Below are 8,334 nucleotides of genomic sequence, written 5' to 3'. Positions count from 1 at the left end.
CAACAATGCCAACAATGCAAGGAAGGTGCTGGGTGACTTTACTGCACCTACTCCCGACTTCTATGGGAGAAGCATCTCTATCCCTGCCATTGGAGCAAACAACTTTGAGCTTAAGCCTCAGTTAGTTTCTTTAATGCAACAGAATTGCAAGTTCCATGGACTTCCATTGGAAGATCCTCATCAGTTTTTAGCTGAGTTCTTGCAAATCTGTGACACAGTCAAGACTAATGGGGTTGACCCTGAGGTCTACAGACTGATGCTATTCCCTTTTGCTGTAAGAGACAAAGCTAGAATATGGTTGGACTCTCAACCTAAAGAAAGCCTGGACTCTTGGGAAAAGCTAGTCAATGCCTTCTTGGCAAAGTTCTTTCCACCTCAAAAATTGAGTAAGCTTAGAGTGGAAGTCCAAACCTTCAGACAGAAGGATGGTGAATCCTTCTATGAAGCTTGGGAAAGATACAAACAATTGATCAGAAAATGTCCATCTGACATGCTTTCTGAATGGAGCATCATAGGTATTTTCTATGATGGTCTCTCTGAACTATCCAAGATGTCTTTGGATAGCTCTGCTGGAGGATCTCTTCATCTGAAGAAGACGCCTACAGAGGCTCAAGAGCTCATTGAAATGGTTGCAAATAACCAATTCATGTACACTTCTGAAAGAAATCCTGTAAACAATGGGACAAGTCAAAAGAAAGGAGTTCTTGAGATTGATACTCTGAATGCCATTTTGGCTCAGAACAAGATATTGACTCAACAAGTCAATTTGATTTCTCAAAGTCTGTCTAGAATGCAAAATGCACCAAGCAGTACTAAGGATGCTTCATCTGAAGAAGAAGCTTATGATCCTGAGAACCCTTCAATGGAAGAGGTGAATTACCTAGGAGAACCCTATGGAAACACCTATAATTCTTCATGGAGAAATCACCCAAATTTCTCATGGAAGAATCAAGAGAGACCTCAACAAGGTTTCAATAACAATAATGGTGGAAGAAACAGGTTTAGCAATGGCAAGCCTTTTCCATCATCTTCTCAGCAACAGACAGAGAATTCTAAGCAGAACCCCTCTGACTTAGCAACCATGGTCTCTGATCTAATCAAAACCACTCAAAGTTACATGACTGAAACAAGGTCCTCCATTAGGAATTTGGAGGCACAAGTGGGACAGCTGAGCAAGAAAATTACTGAACTCCCTCCAAGTACTCTTCCAAGCAATACAGAAGAAAATCCAAAAGGAGAGTGCAAAGCCATAAACATGGCCGAATCTGGAGAGGAAAGAGAGGAAGTGGACGCCACTGAGGAAGGCCTCAATGGGCGTGCACTAGCCTCCACAGAGTTCCCTAATGAGGAACCATGGGAATCTGAGGCTCAAAATGAGACCATAGAGATTCCATTGGACTTACTTCTGCCTTTCATGAGCTCTGATGAGTATTCTTCCTCTGAAGAGGATGAGTATGTCACTGAAGAGCAAGTTGTTAAATACCTTGAAGCAATCATGAGGCTAAATGACAAGTTATTTGGAAATGAGACTTGGGAGGATGAACCTCCTTTGCTCACAAAAGAACTGGATGACTTGTCTAGGCAGAAATTACCTCAAAAGAGACAAGATCCTGGGAAGTTTTCAGTACCTTGTACCATAGGCACCATGACCTTCAAGAAGGCGCTGTGTGACTTAGGGTCAAGTGTAAACCTCATGCCTCTCTCTGTAATGGAGAAGCTAGGGATCTTTGAGGTACAAGCTGCAAGAATCTCACTAGAGATGGCAGACAACTCAAGAAAACAAGCTCATGGACTTGTAGAGGATGTATTGGTGAAGATTGAAGACCATTACATCCCTACTGATTTCATAGTCCTAGAGACTGGGAAGTGCATGGATGAATCTATCATCCTTGGCAGACCCTTCCTAGCCACAGCAAAGGCTGTGATTGATGTTGATGGAGGTGAACTGATCATTCAAGTGAATGAAGAATCCTTTGTGTTTAAGGCTCAAGGATATCCCTCTGTCACCATGGAGAAGAAGCATGAAGAGCTTCTCTCAAATCAGAGTCAAACAGAGCCCCCACAGTCAAACTCTAAGTTTGGTGTTGGGAGGCCACAACCAAACTCTAAGTTTGGTGTTGAACCCCCACATTCAAACTCTAAGTTTGGTGTTGGGAGGTTCCAACATTGCTCTGAGTATCTGTGAGGCTCCATGAGAGCCCTCTGTCAAGCTACTGACATTAAAGAAGCGCTTGTTGGGAGGCAACCCAATGTTATATTTTATATATTTTCCTTTGTTATTTTATCTTATTTTGTAGGTTGATGATCATAAGAAGACACAAAATCAATTGAAAAAGCAAAAAACAGAATGAAAAATAGGAAGAAAAACAGCACACCCTGGAGGAAGAACCCACTGGCGTTTAAACGCCAGTGAGGCTAGCAGTTGGGCGTTTAACGCCCAGTCTGGCACCATTCTGGGCGTTTAACGCCAGAAAGGGGTACCAGACTGGCGTTAAACGCCAGAAAAGGGCAAGAACCTGGCGTTAAACGCCAGGAATGGGCATCAGCCCGGCGTTTAACGCCAGAAATGGCTCAAAACGTGATTTTGAATGCCATTTGGTGCAGGGATGACTTTTCCTTGACACCACAGGATCTGTGGACCCCACAGGATCCCCACCAACCCACTACTCTCTCTCTTCTTCTTCACCCATTCACCAATCACCTCAATACCTCTTCCCCAAAAACCCTTCACCTATCAACTCCCATCTTTCTCTTCACCACTCACATCCATCCTTCATAAAACCCCACCCATAATGGCCGAACCCTATCCCCCCCTCCCTCCTATAAATACCCTTCTTCACTCCTTCATTTTCACACAACCTAAACATCACTTCTCCCCCTCCTTGGCCGAATACATAAGCCACTCCCTTCTTTCTCAGTTCTTCTTCTTCTACTCTCCTCTTTCTTCTTTTGCTCGAGGACGAGCAAACCTTTTAAGTTTGGTGTGGTAAAAGCGTTGCTTTTTCGTTTTTCCATAACCATTTATGGCATCCAAGGCCGGAGAAACCTCTAGAAAGAGGAAAGGGAAGGCAAAAGCTTCCACCTCCGAGTCATGGGAGATAGATAGATTCATCTCAAGGGTGCATCAAGACCACTTCTATGAAATTGTGGCCTTGAAGAAGGTGATCCCCGAGGTCCCCTTTTCACTCAAAAAGGGTGAATACCCGGAGATCCGCCATGAGATCCGAAGAAGAGGTTGGGAAGTCCTTACCAACCCCATTCAACAAGTCGGAATCTTGATGGTTCAAGAGTTCTATGCCAATGCATGGATCACCAAGAACCATGATCAAAGTGTGAACCCAGATCCAAAGAATTATCTTACTATGGTTCGGGGGAAATACTTGGGTTTTAGCCCGGAAAGTGTAAGGTTAGCATTCAACTTGCCCATGATGCAAGGAGATGAACATCCTTACACTAGAAGGGTCAACTTTGATCAAAGGTTGGACCAAGTCCTCACAGTCATATGTGAAGAGGGCGCACAATGGAAGAGAGATTCAAGAGGGAAGCTGGTTCAATTGAGAAGGCATGACCTCAAGCCCATGGCTAGAGGATGGTTGGAGTTTATTCAACGCTCAATCATTCCCACTAGCAACCGGTCTGAAGTTACTCTAGACCGAGCCATCATGATTCATAGCATCATGATTGGAGAAGAAGTGGAAGTTCATGAGGTCATAGCTCAAGAACTCTACAAGGTGGCGGACAAGTCTTCCACCTTGGCAAGGTTAGCCTTCCCTCATCTCATTTGTCACCTCTGTTATTCAGTTGGAGTTGACATAGAGGGAGACACCCCTATTGATGAGGACAAGCCCATCACTAAGAAGAGGATGGAGCACACAAGAGACCCCACTCATCATGAAATCCCTGAGATGCCTCAAGGGATGCACTTTCCTCCACAAGACTATTGGGAGCAACTAAACACCTCCCTAGGAGAATTGAGTTTCAACATGGAACAACTAAGGGTGGAGCACCAAGAACACTCCATTCTCCTCCATGAAATTAGAGAAGATCAAAGAATCATGAGAGAGGAGCAACAAAGACAAGGAAGAGACATTGAGGAGCTCAAGCACTCCATAAGACCTTCAAGAGGAAGAACAAGCCGCCATCACTAAGGTGGACCCGTTCTTTAATCTCCTTGTTCTTTAATTTTCTGTTTTTCGAATTTTAGTGCTTTATGTTTGTCTATGTTTGTGTCTTGTGATCATTAGTGTCTTAGTGTCTATGCCTTAAAGTTATGAATGTCCTATGAATCCATCACCTTTCTTAGAGATTGTTCTTAATTGAAAAAGAATAGAATTGCATGAATTTTGAATTTTATAGCAGTTTAATTATTTTGATGTGGTGGCAACACTTTTGTTCTCTGAATGTATGCTTGAACAGTGCATATGTCTTTTGAATTTGTGGTTCATGAATGTTGGCTCTTGAAAGAATGATGAAAAAGGAGACATGTTACTGAGGATCTGAAAAATCATAAAAATGATTCTTGAAGCAAGAAAAAGCAGTGAATACAAAAAAAGAAGAAGAAAGCAAGCGAAAAAAAAAACGAAAAAGAAAGAGAAAAAGGAAGAAAAAGAAAGAAATAAAGTTGTGATCCAAGGCAATAAGAGTGTGCTTAAGAACCCTGGACACCTCTAATTGGGGACTTTAGCAAAGCTGAGTCACAATCTGAAAAGGTTCACTCAATTATGTGTCTGTGGCATGTATGTATCCAGTGGTAATACTGGAAGACAGAGTGCTTTGGGCCACGGCCAAGACTCATGAAGTAGCTGTGTTCAAGAATCATCATACTTAACTAGGAGAATCAATAACACTATCTGGATTCTAAGTTCCTAAAGAAGCCAATCATTCTGAATTCCAAAGGATAAAGTGAGATGCCAAAACTATTCAGAGGCAAAAAGCTAAAAGCCCCGCTCATCTAATTAATACTGATCTTCATAGATGTTTTTGGAATTCATTGCATATTCTCTTCTCTTTATCCTATTTGATTTTCAGTTGCTTGGGGACAAGCAACAATTTAAGTTTGGTGTTGTGATGAGCGGATAATTTGTACGCTTTTTGGCATTGTTTTTAGTATATTTTTAGTATCTTTTAGTTAGTTTTTAGTATATTTTTATTAGTTTTTAGTTAAAATTCACTTTTCTGGACTTTACTATGAGTTTGTGTGTTTTTCTGTGATTTCAGGTATTTTCTGGCTGAAATTGAGGGACCTGAGCAAAAATCTGATTCAGAGACTGAAAAGGACTGCAGATGCTGTTGGATTCTGACCTCCCTACACTCGAAGTGGATTTTCTGGAGCTACAGAAGCCCAATTGGCGCGCTCTCAACGGCGTTGGAAAGTAGACATCCTGGGCTTTCCAGCAATATATGATAGTCCATACGTTGCCCAAGATTTGATGGCCCAAACCGGCGTTCAAAGTCACCCTCAGAAATTCCAGCGTTAAACGCCGGAACTGGCACCTAAATGGGAGTTAAACGCCCAAACTGGCATAAAAGCTGGCGTTTAACTCCAAGGAGAGTCTCTACACGAAAATGCTTCATTGCTCAGCCCAAGCACACACCAAGTGGGCCCGGAAGTGGATTTTTATGTCATTTACTCATCTCTGTACACCTTAGGCTACTAGTTTTCTATAAGTAGGACCTTTTACTATTGTATTTTCATCTGGAGATCTGGAGATCTGGAGATCTTTGAATCTTTTGATCACTGGGAGGCTGGCCTCACGGCCATGCCTAGATCTTGTTCTTATGTATTTTCAACGGTGGAGTTTCTACACACCATAGATTAAGGTGTGGAGCTCTACTGTACCTCGAGTATTAATGTAATTACTATTGTTCTTCTATTCAATTCCGCTTGTTCTTTGTCCAAGATATCACTTGTTCTTCAACTTGATGAATGTGATGATCCGTGACACTCATCATCATTCTCACTCATGAACAAAGTGACTGACAACCACTCTTGTTCTACAAGCATACGAGGCTCTAGTGAATATCTCTTGGATTCTTTAACCGGAATCTTCGTGGTATAGGCGAGAACTGATGGCGGCATTCAAGAGAATCCGGAAGGTCTAACCTTGTCTGTGGTATTCTGAGTAGGATTCAATGATTGAATGACTGTGACGTGCTTCAAACTCCTAGCAGGCGGGGCGTTAGTGACAGACGCAAAAGAATCGATGGATTTTATTCCGGCCTGACCGAGAACCGACAGCTGATTACCCATGCTGTGACAGAGCATAGGCAACGTTTTCACTGAGAGGATGGGAGGTAGCCACTGACAACGGTGAAACCCTACATGAGCTTGCCATGGAAAGGAGTAAGAAGGATTGGATGAAGACTGTAGGAAAGCAGAGAGACGGAAGGGAAGGCATCTTCATACGCTTATCTGAAGCTCTCACCAATGATATACATAAGTATCTCTATCTTTATCTTTATGCTTTATTCGTTTATCACTATACCCATTTGAGTCTGCCTGACTGAGATTTACAAGGTGACCATAGCTTGCTTCATACCAACAATCTCCGTGGGATCGACCCTTACTCGCGTAAAGTTTATTACTTGGACGACCCAGTGCACTTGCTGGTTAGTTGTGCGAAGTTGTGTTTATGCCATGGTATTGAGCACCAAGTCTTTGGAGCCATTACCGGGGATTGTTCTGTGTAAAAGTAGTGATCACAATTTCGTGCACCACTTACCACTCCTTAACACACTTCAATGATGGAGTTGGGTTCATATCCACACTATATGTAGGATGGACCATCCAAATTAATTTGTGGGAAATTATTCGTGATGGTCAAGATCAGCTGATTTGGGAAAAGATGCTAAAAATTTCTGGCTTGTGGATTTCTTACAATCCTACTTTGTTTGTTGGTAAAGATATTATTTCACTTTTGGAGTCTAGGACCAATCATGGTGGAGCTAATGATGGAGAGAAAACTGAACTTCTTTTATCAAGGAATAAGTTCAATACTTTTAAGACAGAACATTTGATGCATCGCACTTGGAATGAGTCTCTTTTTGTGAAAACAGTTACTCTCCACTCACAGGGACTTTACATGGTGTAGAAGTATCACTAATGTGTTAGATGAAGAGTTGTGTATGTTCTTTAAGTATTTGTGACGTATACATTTAGTGTCCAATCTGAATTATGAGTCTTTAACATTCACTAAATGTCTTCTTAAGCAGTGTTGTTTCTAATTATTGTATTTAAAATATTTGAGGGTTTAGATCATGAATGTAGTAATCTGGCAGTCGTCTGTATGATTTAACTTCCTAACTATGTTGTCATCGATTATTTAGGGGCTGGTATATTATTGAGGTTAGAATAGTGTGTTTGTGTGATTAATCTAATGAAATTACAACATTATTATCCTTACATAAGTAAAATATGAATTATTTTCTTCTTATTCTTGTGGCAACCAACCAAGTAAATCAAAATTAATAAATTTACAATAATTTCATAATTTTTACCCTTTAATTTTACATAAATTATTATTGGCTATAGAAGAAACTTCATGATAAAATATACAAGTCCAGAGTACCAAACATGCTAAGTTATTGAATTCAAACATTTTGGAAGGACCTACCTATGCGTTCACTCTCAAATTGTTGTTGTAACAAGTATCAACACACTATGAATGATAAAAAAAGGTTTCATTATTCTGTTGGTCCCTATAATTTTGCAAAATTTTCAATTAGGTCTCTATGTTCTTTTTTCTTTTAATTGCGTCCCTAGACTGGATTTTTTTTTCAATTAGGCTCCTCTTGACTGTAATTAGCTTAATTTTTTAGACCCAACTAAAAAAAAATGGTGCAGGAACCCAAATCAAAGGAAAAAAAGTGTAGAGATCCAATTAAAAAAAAATCCGGTGCAAGTACTCAATTATAAAAAAAAGAGACCTAATTAAAGATTTTGCAAAACTAAGGGACCAATAGAGTAATAAAAAAAACACATAGCATTCTTTAAATAGATCTCTTCTCACAAAATTAAATTTGGAGGATCAAATAAATAACTTATAATTTTTTAAGGAAAAATGTGTTACAAAATCTAAATGTGTGCCGTTGTGATTATAGTAATATAATCATGAGTACATGACGTATTTTTCAATGCTTTTTATGATCTATAAAAAATTTGAGGTAAACAGTTCATACTTTTAAAGAAATATAATAATAGGAAGTTATCAATAAGTGGTACCTATATATAATAACTAATGTCAGTTTAGTCATGAGAATAGTCACAAACCCTTAAACAAAGATACAATGCTAGCTGTGATATGACTCAAAGATCTATCTTCATGCCATTAAGAT

The 8,334-nt window shown here is 40.1% G+C and overlaps 1 non-coding gene across 1 annotated transcript; it reads right to left on the bottom strand.

The window, feature by feature from the left end:
* Positions 1-388: 388 nt before the first annotated feature.
* Positions 389-492, bottom strand: LOC130954466 (small nucleolar RNA R71). Its single transcript, XR_009076311.1, has one exon. It is a non-coding gene; the product is annotated as a small nucleolar RNA R71 (small nucleolar RNA).
* Positions 493-8,334: the final 7,842 nt, after the last annotated feature.

This window comes from Arachis stenosperma, chromosome 1, assembly GCF_014773155.1.
Source record: "Arachis stenosperma cultivar V10309 chromosome 1, arast.V10309.gnm1.PFL2, whole genome shotgun sequence".
Lineage (NCBI taxonomy): Eukaryota > Viridiplantae > Streptophyta > Magnoliopsida > Fabales > Fabaceae > Arachis > Arachis stenosperma.
The sequence above is the reverse complement of the archived record's forward strand: the minus strand, read 5'-3'. Positions and strand labels throughout refer to the sequence as shown.